Source organism: Ranitomeya variabilis, chromosome 1 (assembly GCF_051348905.1).
Source record: "Ranitomeya variabilis isolate aRanVar5 chromosome 1, aRanVar5.hap1, whole genome shotgun sequence".
NCBI classification, from domain to species: Eukaryota; Metazoa; Chordata; class Amphibia; order Anura; family Dendrobatidae; genus Ranitomeya; species Ranitomeya variabilis.
Window position 1 is genome coordinate 915,293,284 of NC_135232.1, and position 12,918 is coordinate 915,306,201.

At 42.8% G+C, this 12,918-nt stretch overlaps 1 protein-coding gene across 7 annotated transcripts in view; it reads left to right on the plus strand.

The window, feature by feature from the left end:
- ADAD1 (adenosine deaminase domain containing 1) overlaps window positions 1-12,918 on the plus strand; it is a 245,787-nt gene that overhangs the window by 164,492 nt on the left and 68,377 nt on the right. The window lies entirely within an intron of this gene.

Below are 12,918 nucleotides of genomic sequence, written 5' to 3' on the forward strand. Positions count from 1 at the left end.
TCTGCGTACCAATATAAAATAACAAAAAGCAGATTATCCCCACCATCGCAGCTTGCTGTCTTTTGTCAGCCTTAATTGTTTACAATCCTGTTAAGAGAGCAAACCCTTTAGTGCAGGATTACTATCCACTGGAGCCTGGTGCAGACAGCTTTATTAGTAGCTCAGGCAAAGGGGGAGAATTTATTAAAGGGACTCTGCCAGCACAGAATGACTGTTGAAACCAAGTATGGATGCTTCATGTTGGGGCCGAACATTTAATTCCCCGTCCCACCTGCTTGGTTTCTATCTAACTCCACCCTTTTCTGGCCTTGTGAAGCCAGAGCAGTCAATAAGAGTTGGGGGGGTGGCAAACAAGTAGGTTGAAAGGTGTATGTAAATGATTTGTCCTGCAGTGGAGCACAGAGCAGCGGGACTTAGGGTACTTTCACACATCCAACGGACGTTGCGCTAAATGTAGCACAACGTGGACAGCGGATGCAGTTTTACAACGCATCCGCTGCCCATTGTGAGTTCCGGGGAGGAGTGGGCGTAGTTTCGGCCGCGCATGTGCGGTCGAAAATGGCGGACCCGTCGCACAAAAAAGTTACATTGAATGTTTTTTTGTGCGTCGCGGCCACCAAAACACGACTCATCTGTTGCACGACGGATGCGACGTGTGGCCATACGTCGCAATGCGTCGCTAATGCAAGTCTATGGAGAAAAAACGCATCCTGCGGGCAACTTTGCAGGATGTGTTTTTTCTCCAAAATGACGCATTGCGACGTAGGCCATAAGACTGATGTGTGAAAGTACCCTAAGTTTGAACAGTCATTTTGTACTGAAAGAATCGGTTTAACCATATATATGCCAGAAAACTGTGATTAAAAAGTCAATGAGTAACATTTCTAATGAAATCGAATTGAAAAAATGTTTGTCGCCCCAATTTCATGCATTTAAGTATGAAAACAAATGCACATAAAGGTAGACAACCCTTTATCTGCATTATGACTTAATATGACTTAAAGGGAAAGTGTCACCAGTTTTCTTATAGTTTTTTTTGTGTGAAATTAAGCTTAAAATAGTAATTAACCCCTTCAGGACATGCGCCGTACTAGTACAGCGCATGTCGTGTCTTCCCCTTTGATGTGGGCTCCGGCGCTGAGCCCACATCAAAGTCACGACTTGTCAGCTGTTTTGTACAGCTGACATGTGCGCGCAATAGCAGCGGGTGAAATCGCGATTCACCCGCCGCTATTAACCTGTTAAATGCCGCTGTCAAACACTGACAGCGGCATTTAACTACCGCTTCCGGCCACGTAGCCGGAAATGAGCGCATCGCCGACCCCCGTCACATGATCAGGGGACGGCGATGCATCAGGATGGTAACCATAGAGGTCCTTGAGACCTCTATGGTTACTGATGCCGGCCTGCTGTGAGCACCACCCTGTGGTCGGCGCTCATAGCAAGCCTGCAATTCAGCTACATGATGATCGCTGCTATGTAGCTGAGCCGATCCAGTGGTGCCAGCTTTTAGCCTCCCATGGAGGCTATTGAAGCATGACAAACGTTAAAAAAATGTTTTTTAAAATATGAAAAAAATAAAAAAAATATAAAAGTTTAAATCACCCCCTTTCGCCCCATCCAAAAAAAAAATCAAACCTACACATATTTGGTATCGCCGCGTTTAGAATCGCCCAATCTATCAATAAAAAAAGCATTAACCTGATCGCCAGAATTACATTTTTTTGGGTCGCCAACACATTGCATTAAAATGCAATAACGGGAGATCAAAATAACGTATCTGCACAAAAGTGGTATCATTAAAAACGTCATCTCGGCATGCAAATAATAAGCCCTCACCCAACCCCAGATCATGAAGAATGGAGACACTACGGGTATCGGAAAATGGCGCTTTTTTTTTTTCTTTAGCAAAGTTTTGAATTTTTTTTCACCACTTAGATAAAAAATAACCTAGACATGTTAGGTGTTTATGAACTCGTAATAGCCTGGAAAATTATAGTATCAGGTCAGTTTTAGCATTTAGTGAAGCTAGCAAAAAAGCCAAACAAAAAACAAGTGTGGGATTGCACCTTTTTTGCAATTTCACCACACTTGGAATTTTTTTCCCATTTTCTAGTACAAGACATGGTAAAATCAATGGTGTAGTTCAAAAGTACAACTGGTCCCGTAAAAAATAAGCCCCCACATGACCATATTGACGGAAAAATGAAAAAGTTATGGCTCAGGGAAGGAGGGGAGCGAAAAAATGAAAACACAAAAACGAAAAGGGCCACGGCGGGAAGGGGTTAAAATGTATTAATGCAATGTTTGCACTGTTTGCAAACATTTCTATATGAAAAATATATATTTTCTTACAAACATATAAATTTACCACTAGGGGGGATTTCAAGCAGCTATAGTAAGACTTGCCATCTTTATTGTAAGCTGGAAAATTGGGGCAGTAACTGCTGACATCACCATTTCCCTCCCCTTTTGAGTGAACTAGTATCCCTAGGGCAGAATGAAGAGTAGCATCACAGGACAGTGCCATTTTGTGGGTGACTGCCCTGTGATCTGCTATCACCAGCAGTTACTGTCTTTCTCTCTCTCCCATCAGTCTCTCTCACCCAGATTACATGATTCTCTCACCCCCCCCTCCACAATGGCCATTCACTGCAGACCAGCAGCTACTTATCATAGGAAGGGATTAATCACACCTCCTGCCGAGCAGCTGACAGTTCCTGTTCCAATAATGGTACACTGTTCCGCCTTGATGTGATGTCTCTGCTATTTTGCCTGTACTTTTCTCCTGCATTTTACTCCCCTCAGCCGTTAATGTAGGATCTGTTCTGCTGAAGCTGATGTTAGCAGATCCGAGGGCTCCATGAATATGGCAGCAGAAGACTCCCAACTACTGTGAAGCCCACAGAGGCGTGCCCAGTTCACAGCAGTTACAGTTCTATTACAATAGATAGGGTCCGCGTCCGTCTGTTATCTCCTATGACCATGGGCTGCCGTATTAAGACACTGATAGTGTCATGCTGCTACTGTGAATGCAAGATGTCAGCCCCCAGTGCGTTCTTTAACCTCCTATAACACACAAAATATGTTTCAAATGCGTTCAAAACTTGGTTATAACAGCATGTTATGCTACATTACATTGATTTATTTATGATCTACAAACACGGTACCTTCCCTTTAAGATGATAACACACTACATTTATGGCCACTGTTGAGTGCATACCAGGAGTTATGCAGCAAACAATGGCCACATCAGGATGAATGCTTAGGTATCCGTTTACCATAGGGATCCATTGTAAAAGATGAATACTACATGGTGATTTCTTTTTTGGTGACTTTTTGTGTAGGAATACCTTATTCATTTTCCTATACAACTTATCAAATGAAGACTGTGACTAACCAGATTCAACCTAAAATAACCTTTTTGTGCTCAGTTTGATTCAAGAAGTGATGGGGGTAAATATTGTGCGTAATCGACTGACTTGCCTCTTGGGATGTGTTGATGATATTGCTACGGATGAATGTGGGAGATTGGCTATTGCAAGATTGCTGTATGCTGCTAGGAAGCTTATTGCGATGCATTGGTTAGAAATGACATTAGTCAAAATAATTTGTGAACAAAATAAACGTTATCGTTCTCATGGAAAGGAATATAATGGAAAGGAATAATAACTAATGGAAAGGAATAATAAGAGAGGACAACATTAAAAAAATGTGAATATTTGTGGGGCGGATGGATTATCAGGGTGTGTCGTCTGCTGAGCTATTGCGGAGTAGGTTGGGAGTCATTTAATTGCTTCTGTAGGAATTTCTACTTGTACAGTTGAGCTTCTGTAAAGCTTTGTATAAATTAATCAAGAGGGGATGTATCAGTTTGATAATAAAGGATATTGGGATGGGGATTGGTGGGGAGGGGGTAGGGAGGAAGAGGGGGGTTACCAGGTAAGGGTGTTAGTTCATGTTAAAGGAAATGTATTAATCTGCTTTGAACATTTTGTATCTGTCAGGAATTTGTCAGACTGCTTTTACAATCTGGATATATGCTTTAATAAAAAGCGATTGATTAACAAAACAAAAAAAAAAGTACCTTTTTGGCCTCTGTCTGGTGGATGAAAGTCTTTAGGAATGTTAACCCCTTAACGACCTTTGACTTGCATACACATCAAAGGTCGTATCCCATACAACCCCTGCACCCCATGCGGGCTTCGGCGCTGAGTCCACATATTTTCCGGCACAGATGTGCCGCTAACAGCCACTGGCAAAATAGCGATCCACACTCGGCTGTTGACATTGTCCTGTGACAAACCCCACCCATCAGTGCTCATGTCACATGACCACTGGTCGTCGATGGGTTGACCTGACATATTTCAAAAATATGTAAGTTAAATCACCCTACATTCGTCCCATTTAAAATAATAGCAAATATGTGTATTTTTGCCTTTTTTATCGCTGTGTTCAGAAACGCCCAATCTATCAAAATGTAAAAAGAATTAAGTCCATTAAAATCAAGAAAAAAGCTGAATGGCACTAACAAACAGGTGAGTACTCACTGCTGGAGCGGGTTTAGCAGAGTCCAGTAGATTTAGCTGAGTCAACAACCCCACCAATCGGTAATCCACGGAATATGGCGTGCTTGCTTGAAAAAAACATGTGGAAATCCAAATAGGAAAGAAAGTAGCAGCACCGCACAAATCTTCCGATAAAAAAAACCTTTGTCCTTTATTTCAACAACGTGCTGTGGACATGGTTACAGAGGGCAGGATAGATGCAGAGCAAGCTGGTTAGGTTAATGGACTACGGCCGTTTCGCGTGTTACATGCTTCAACGGGTCCAAATGAAACAGATGGTATGTCATTTCCTTTTAAACGTCATCACATGACCTCATAAAATTAAAATAATTAAAACATGCAAAACTCATGAGCAAAACAAAAAAAAACAACCACCAACATTGTGTTTCGTTGATAATGTCACCAATTCACATAAATATCAAAAGCATTTTTTCCAAAAACATATTAAACAGGCTTAGAAAAAGTAATAGAGAATTATAAGAAACACGGAAAGTCCAACCTCTCATTAAGACCTATGGGGCCCTGCGCGTTAGATTAAATAATCCATTTACAGTAGCTTCCTGACGTAGGAGAATTTTATTATGGTCCCCACATTTTTTGGTGGTTTAACCACTTCTAACCCTGCAAATCGTAGGCAATGGAGATTGGAACCATGTACCTCCTGGATATGTTTTATAAACCGCGGCGAGCCTTTCCCTGTGGAGATGGAATTGAAGCGTTCCTGGAATCTTCTGAACATAGATCTTATGGTTTTCCCAATATAAAAAAATAAGCGTGGGCAAAAAATAATATAGACCACAAATTTGGTTCTGCAAGTGATTAAATCAAGAACCCGGTGTTGGATATGTCCAACTTTTATAAATGTCCCTATTAGATGATATCTACAAAAATTACAATTTTCACATCTATAATTACCTTTGGGGGTACCTGCAGTAAGCCAATTGCTGTTTTGTATAATCTCTATGCGGTTACGTACCAATAGGTCGGAAAGATTATTTGTGCGTTTATATGCGAATCTAGGTTTAATTACTCCAGACTTGGTTAAATCATTATCGGACTCAAGGACATGCCAATTTTTACGGATCGAGGCATGAATTATTCTGTCCACTGGGGTATACTTATGGGAATGCCTTTTTCTTGTTTTAATCTATCAAATAACAACTCTTTTTGTGTGATATGACTCACTTGTAGCTCAGCGTCATTCAAGAGTTCTATTGGGTAGCCCCTATCAAGGAACCGGCCTTTTAGTTCATCAATTTGTTGTTTAACCCCTTAACGACCTTTGACGCATACGCTGCGTCATGAAAGTCGGTGCCAAAACGACCTATGACGCAGCGTATGCGTCATGGAATGATCGCGCTCCTGCAGATCGGGTGAAAGGGTTAACTCCATTTTCACCCGATCTGCAGAGACAGGGGGAGTGGTGCTTCAGCCCAGGGAGGGTGGCTTCACCCCCCCCCGTGGCTACGATCGCTCTGATTGGCTGTTGAAAGTGAAACTGCCAATCAGAGCGATTTGTAATATTTCACCTAAAAAACAGGTGAAATATTACAATCCAGCCATGGCCGATGCTGCAATATCATCGGCCATGGCTGGAAAACCTGAAGTGACCACCCCCCCACCCCACCGATCGCCCCCCCAGTGCTCCGGTGCGTGGTCCGGTCCCCTCCGTCCTGTGCTCCGCTGCCCCGTGCTCCTGCCCGCTCCCCCGTCCTGCTGTCCGCTCCCCCCGTCCTCCGATCACCCCCCCTGTGCTCAGATCCACCCCCCCACCACCCCTTCATACTTACCGATCCTCCCGGTGTCCGGCCGTCTCCTCGCTGGGCGCCGCCATCTTCCAAAATGGCGGGCGCATGCTCAGTACGCCCGCCGGCCGGCAGATTCCTTACAGGTACATTTTGATCGCTGTGGTAGGTTCTACCACAGCGATCAAAATAAAAAAAATAATAAATAAACCCCCCCCTTTATCACCCCCATAGATAGGGACAATAATAAAATAAAGAAAATATATATTTTTTTTTTTCCCACTGTGGTTAGGGTTAGAACTAGGGTTAGGGTTAAGGGTAGGGTTAGGGTTATGGCATGTGCGGATTTGGCAGCGGATCGGCCGCGGATCCGCAGCGGATCGGCCGCGGATCCGCAGCGGATCGGCCGCGGATCCGCAGCGGATCGGCCGCGGATCCGCAGCGGATTGGCCGCTGCGAATTCGTAGCAGTTTTCCATCAGGTTTACAGTACCGTGTACACCTATGGAAAACCAAATCCGCTGTGCCCATAATGCGGAAAATTCCGTGCAGAAACGCTGCGTTGTATTTTCCACAGCATGTCAATTCTTTGTGCGGATTCCGCAGCGTTTTACACCTGTTCCTCAATAGGAATCCGCAGGTGAAATCCGCACAAAAAAACACTGGAAATCTGCTGTAAATCCGCAGGTAAAACGCAGTGCCTTTTACTTGCAGATTTTTCAAAAGTCGTGCGGAAAAATCTCACACGAATCCGCTACGTGGGCACATACCCTTAGGGTTAGGGTTGGAATTAGGGCTAGGGTTGGAATTAGGGTTACGGGTGTGTTGGGGTTAGGGTTGTGGTTAGGGGTGTGTTGGGGTTAGGGTTGGGATTAGGGTTATGGCTACAGTTGGGATTAGGGTTAGGGGTGTGTTGGGGTTAGTGTTGAAGTTAGAAATGAGGGGTTTCCACTGTTTAGGCACATCAGGGGTCTCCAAACGCAACATGGCGCCACCATTGATTCCAGCCAATCTTGCATTCAAAAAGTCAAATGGTGCTCCCTCCCTTCCAAGCCCCGACGTGTGCCCAAACAGTGGTTTACCCCCACATTTGGGGTACCAGCGTACTCAGGACAAACTGGGCAACAACTGTTGGGGTCCAATTTCTCCTGTTACCCTTGCAAAAATAAAAAATTACTTGCTAAGACTTAATTTTTGAGGAAAGAAGAATGATTTTTTATTTTCACGGCTCTGCGTTGTAAACTTCTGTGAAGCACTTGGGGGTTGAACGTGCTCATCACACATCTAGATAAGTTCCTTGGGGGGTCTAGTTTCCAAAATGGGGTCACTTGTGGGGTGTTTCTACTGTTTAGGCACATCAGGGGCTCTGCAAATGCAACGTGACGCCCGCAGACCATTCCATCAAAGTCTGCATTTCAAATGTCACTACTTCCCTTCCGAGCCCTGACGTGCGCCCAAACAGTGGTTTACCCCCACATATGGGGTATCACTGTACTCACAACAAACTGGGCAACAAACATTGGGGCCCAATTTCTCCTGTTACCCTTGTGAAAATAAAAAATTGCTTGCTAAAACATCTTTTTTGAGGAAAGAAAAATGATTTTTTATTTTCACGGCTCTGCGTTGTAAACTTCTGTGAAGCACTTGGGGGTTGAATGTGCTCATCACACATCTAGATAAGTTCCTTGGGGGGTCTAGTTTCCAAAATGGAGTCACTTGTGGGGAGTTCCTACTGTTTAGGCACATCAGGGGCTCTGCAAATGCAACGTGACGCCCGCAGAGCATTCCATCAAAGTCTGCATTCCAAAACGTCACTACTTCCCTTCCGAGCCCCGGCATGTGCCCAAACAGTGGTTTACCCCCACATATGGGGTATCAGCGTACTCAGGAGAAACTGGACAACAACTTTTGGGGTCCAATTTCTCCTGTTACCCTTGCAAAAATAAAAAATTCTGGGCTAAAAAAATATTTTTGAGGAAAGGAAACACATTTATTATTTTCACGGCTCTGCGTTATAAACTTCTGCGAAGCACTTGGGGGTTCAAAGTGCTCACCACACATCTAGATTAGTTCCTTGGGAGGTCTAGTTTCCAAAATGGGGTCACTTGTTAGGGAGCTCCAATGTTTAGGCACACAGGGGCTCTCCAAACGTGACATGGTGTCCGCTAATGATTGGAGCTAATTTTCCATTCAAAAAGCCAAATGGCGTGCCTTCCCTTCCGAGCCCTGCCGTGTGCCCAAACAGTGGTTTACCCCCACATATGGGGTATCATCGTACTCAGGACAAACTGGACAACAACATTTGGGGTCCAATTTCTCCTATTACCCTTGGAAAATTAAAAAATCCTGGGCTAAAAATCATTTTTGAGGAAAGAAAAATTATTTTTTATTTTCACGGCTCTGCGTTATAAACTTCTGTGAAGCATCTGGGCGTTATAAGTGCTCACTATGCATCTAGATAAGTTCCTTGGGGGGTCTAGTTTCCAAAATGGGGTCACGTGTAGGGGAGCGCCAATGTTTAGGCACACAGGGGCTCTCCAAACGCGACATGGTGTTCGCTAACGATTGGAGCTAATTTTCCATTCAAAAAGTCAAATGGCACGCCTCCCCTTCCGAGCCTTGCCGTGCACCCAAACAGTGGTTTACCCCCACATATAAGGTATCAACATACTCAGCAGAAATTGCCCAACAAATTTTAGGATCCATTTTATCCTGTTGCCCATGTGAAAATGAAAAAATTGAGGCTAAAAGAAATTTTGTGTGAAAAAAAAGTACTTTTTCATTTTTACGGATCAATTTGTGAAGCACCTGAGAGTTTAAAGTGCTCACTATGCTTCTAGATAAGTTCCTTGGGGGGTCTACTTTCCAAAATGGGGTCACTTGTGGGAGCGCTCCAATGTTTAGGCACACGGGGGCTCTCCAAACGTGACATGGTCTCTGCTAGCGATGGAGATCATTTTTCATTCAAAAAGTCAAATGGCGCTCCTTCCCTTCCGAGCCTTACCATGTGCCCAAACAGTGGTTTACCCCCACATGTGAGGTATCAGTGTACTCAGGAGAAATTGTCCAACAAATTTTAGGATCCATTTTATCCTGTTGCCCATGTGAAAATGAAAAAATTGAGGCTAAAATAATTTTTTTGTGAAAAAAAAGTACTGTTTCATTTTTACGGATCAATTTGTGAAGCACCTGGGGGTTTAAAGTGCTCACTATGCTTCTAGATAAGTTCCTTGGGGGGTCTAGTTTCCAAAATGGGGTCACTTGTGGGGGAGCTCCAATGTTTAGGCACATGGGGGCTCTCCAAACGCGACATGGTGTCCGCTAAAGATTGGAGCCAATTTTTCATTCAAAAAGTCAAATGGCGCTCCTTTCCTTCCAAGCCCTGCCGTATGCCCAAACAGTGGTTTACCCCCACATATGAGGTATCAGCGTACTCAGGACAAATTGGACAACATCGTTCGTGGTCCAGTTTTTCCTTTTACCCTTGGGAAAATAAAAAAATTGTTGCTAAAATATCATTTTTGTGACTAAAAAGTTAAATGTTCATTTTTTCCTTCCATGTTGCTTCTGCTGCTGTGAAACACCTGAAGGGTTAATAAACTTCTTGAATGTGGTTTTGAGCACCTTGAGGGGTGCAGTTTTTAGAATGGTGTCACTTTGGGGTATTTTCAGCCATATAGAACCCTCAAACTGACTTCAAATGTGAGGTGGTCCCTAAAAAAAATGGTTTTGTAAATTTTGTTGTAAAAATGAGAAATCACTGGTCAAATTTTAACCCTTATAACTTCCTAGCAAAAAAAAAATTTGTTTCCAAAATTGTGCTGATGTAAAGTAGACATGTGAGAAATGTTATTTATTAACTGTTTTGTGTCACATACCTCTCTGGTTTAACAGAATAAAAATTAAAAATGTGAAAATTGCGAAATTTTCAAAATTTTCGCCAAATTTCCGTTTTTTTCACAAATAAACTCAGAAATTATCGACCTAAATTTACCACTATCATGAAGCCCAATATGTCACGAAAAAACAATCTCAGAATCGCTAGGATCCGTTGAAGCGTTCCTGAGTTATTACCTCATAAAGGGACACTGGTCAGAATTGCAAAAAACGGCAAGGTCATTAAGGCCAAAATAGGCTGGGTCATGAAGGGGTTAAAACAAGCCTCATCATTATTGATTTTCCTCAAGCGTAACATTTTACTATAAGGGAGACCCTTTTTAGTATGGTCAGGGTGAGCTGAATCATATCTCAATAACGAATTAGATGCAGTGGATTTTCTGTGCACTTTTGTGAGCAAATTCCCTTCAGAAATATTAATTTCTACGTCCAAAAAGTTTAATTTATCTTGCCCAAAGCAAGCAGTGAATTGCATATTTTCATCATTAGTAGTGTTTAAATATTGAACAAAATTGTCAAAGATGAGGTCGCCTTCCCAAACCAAAAACACATCATCCACATAACGAATATAGTGTTTGATGTGTTTCAGGAACGGGTTATTAATACAGGTGATGAATTTTTCTTTGAAAGACGCTAAAAATTATCTTGCATAAAGGCATGCTGCCGGTGTACCCATAGCGGTACCGGTTACCTGCAGGTACCATTGATTTAAGAATTTGAATGCGTTATGTGTCGAGACAAAATTTAACCCTTCTACAATGAACGAAATGAAATTAGGTGTTTTATTGGAATGCTCTAATATTCTTTTCACCACATTAAGTCCCTGTTGGTGTGGTATCCTAGTATATAGGTAAATGACATCTATTGATGCCAAAGCAAAGCCCGGCTGCCATTCAATAGATTCTATTGCCTTCAAAAAATCTCCCGAATCTTTTACAAAAGATGGAATTTTTGTTAATAAAGGTTTTAAGCACCAACCCAGGTTCTGTGAGAGAGGTTCGGTGATAGAATTAATCCCTGACACAATGGGACGTCCGGGTGGGTGGGTTGGGGATTTGTGGATTTTTGGTACCAGTAAGGAATGCAAGGGTGGGCAGGGAATAATTTTTCTGCTTCTTTTTTCGTTAACACGTAATTTTCTACATTTTTGCGTAAAAATGTTCTTAATGTTTCTTTATTTTTAGGTAATGGATTACATTCTAGGCGCCGATATGTGTCTACTTGATTTAATTGTGACAATGCATCTTTAATATAATATTCCCTTGATAAAAGGATGATATTGCCGCCATTATCCGCTTTGCGGAATATCACAACTTTCCACTGCTGCATTTCCTTTACTGCCAATAATTGTGGCTGTGATAAACTATTAAATGGCTCCATTAATAATTTATTAAATGGATTTTGAGTAGGGAAAAAACTTTCCAATGGTGTATTGGGGTTAGTAATTTCCATAAGAGTGCTGACATCATCGAGATGTGAGGGGTATTCAGGGGGATATGCCATGAACCCCAAAGTGCCTATGGACACCAGATTTTGTGTCTCAACACTGGGAATTTTTTTTCCCTTTATTGCTGAATGCTTTATATACAGTGCCTACAAGTAGTATTCAACCCCTGCAGATTTAGCAGGTTTAATAAGATGCAAATAAGTTAGAAACTTCAAACAAGAGCAGGATTTATTAACAGATGCATAAATCTTACAAACCAAAAAGTTTTGTTGCTCAGTTAAATTTTTATAAATTTTAAACATAAAAGTGTGGGTCAATTATTATTCAACCCCTAGGTTTAATATTTTGTAGAATAACCTTTGTTTGCAATTACAGCTAATAATCGTCTTTTATAAGACCTGATCAGGCCGGCACAGGTCTCTGGAGTTTTCTTGGCCCACTCCTCCATGCAGATCTTCTCCAAGTTATCTAGGTTCTTTGGGTGTCTCATGTGGACTTTAATCTTCAGCTCCTTCCACAAGTTTTCAATTGGGTTAAGGTCAGGAGACTGACTAGGCCACTGCAACACCTTGATTTTTTGCCTCTTGAACCAGGCCTTGGTTTTCTTGGCTGTGTGCTTTGGGTCGTTGTCTTGTTGGAAGATGAAATGACGACCCATCTTAAGATCCTTGATGGAGGAGCGGATCTTCTTGGCCAAAATCTCCAGGTAGGCCGTGCTATCCATCTTCCCATGGATGCGGACCAGATGGCCAGGCCCCTTGGCTGAGAAACAGCCCCACAGCATGATGCTGCCACCAACATGCTTGACTGTAGGGATGGTATTCTTGGGGTCGAATGCAGTGCCATCCAGTCTCCAAACGTCACGTGTGTGGTTGGCACCAAAGATCTCGATCTTGGTCTCATCAGACCAGAGAACCTTGAACCAGTCAGTCTCAGAGTCCTCCAAGTGATCATGAGCAAACTGTAGACGAGCCTTGACATGACGCTTTGAAAGTAAAGGTACCTTACGTGCTCGTCTGGAACGGAGACCATTGCGGTGGAGTACGTTACTTATGGTATTGACTGAAACCAATGTCCCCACTGCCATGAGATCTTCCCGGAGCTCCTTCCTTGTTGTCCTTGGGTTAGCCTTGACTCTTCGGACAAGCCTGGCCTCGGCACGGGAGGAAACTTTCAAAGGCTGTCCAGGCCGTGGAAGACTAACAGTAGTTCCATAAGCCTTCCACTTCCGGATGATGCTCCCAACAGTGGAGACAGGTAGG